The sequence below is a fragment of the Perognathus longimembris genome, chromosome 6 (genome assembly GCF_023159225.1).
Source record: "Perognathus longimembris pacificus isolate PPM17 chromosome 6, ASM2315922v1, whole genome shotgun sequence".
Lineage (NCBI taxonomy): Eukaryota > Metazoa > Chordata > Mammalia > Rodentia > Heteromyidae > Perognathus > Perognathus longimembris.
Genome location: NC_063166.1, coordinates 50,296,541 through 50,297,855, shown reverse-complemented (window position 1 = coordinate 50,297,855; position 1,315 = coordinate 50,296,541).

Below are 1,315 nucleotides of genomic sequence, written 5' to 3'. Positions count from 1 at the left end.
GGCCAAAAGGGAATACTACTATACTTTTGGTGGGAATGTGAGCTGGTTCAACCAACCTGGAAATCAGTATGGAGATTCCACAAGAGACTAGGATCTCCTTTGATCGAGCAATTCCACTTCTATACATTTACCCAAATGATCATAAACAAGGTCACACTAAAGCTACCAGCACAACTATGTTCATTGCAGCATTATTTGCCAGAGCTAGGATATGCAACCAACCCAGATGCCCTTCAGTAGATGAATGGATCAAGAAAATGTGGTATATACACACAATGGAATTCTGTTCTTCTAGAAAGAATGACATTGCCCCATTCATAAGGAAATGGAAAGACTTGGAAAAAATAATATTAAATGAAGTAAGCCAGACCCAAAGAAACATAAGCTCCATGGTTTCCCTCACTGGTAATAATTAGTAAATGTCTAGGATAGTCCTAGCAGAGGATCACAATAGCTCAGTAGCTATGCACATATGATCATATAAAATGATACTAATTGAAATGAACTCCAAGATATGGAAATAAGAGGGCTTTGTTTTGATGTTCTGTGTGAAGTCATTTTGTTTTTTTCCCCTTTGGTTTATCCCCTGTTGTCACTTTTTTATTTTGGTACTCTTTATCTTGTATATACATTTATCTGATTTGGGGAAAGGAAGGGGAGACAAAGAACAAAAGGTGAACCAATGCAACAGCAATACTCATAAGACACTGTTGGGAATGAACTTTACAACTTGGGGAGGAGGAGAGTTGGGGGGAAGGAAAGTGGGAGAAAATGAGGGAGGGCTTAACACTGTTGGACAAGAAGTGTACTCATTACCTTACTTATGTAACTGTAATCCCTCTGTATATCACCTTTACATTATATTATTAGGAAAAAAATATAGTTTACTCCTGGGTTCCTAAGTTGTGGGTTCTGACTCTAGGATTTGAATGCAGTCATTTTTATGAGGTGGTCCCTGTGTGCACGGGCAGGAAAGTGAGGCAGTGAGGCAAAAGAGGGAGGAAGTCAAGGCAGTTGTGACAGCAAATAGCTTACCTCTGTGTGTAGCTGGGGCCCAGTCCTATACTGAGAGATGAAAGGAGTAGGGAATTGGGGTATTTATTCTCCAACTTCTGTTACCCATTGGTGGAAATTTACTCCTGGTTGTTAATTGCCCATCACTTCCAGTCTGCTCTGTAAGTGACCACACAGACTGTGGTGGCCAAGGAAATCCTTTAGATCAGTCATCACATGTTTGTGATAGGAAGCAGCAGCCAATATAGGACAGTGAGAGCCAAGGAAATGTAGGAATGTAGTACCCATGGTGTTAACAATG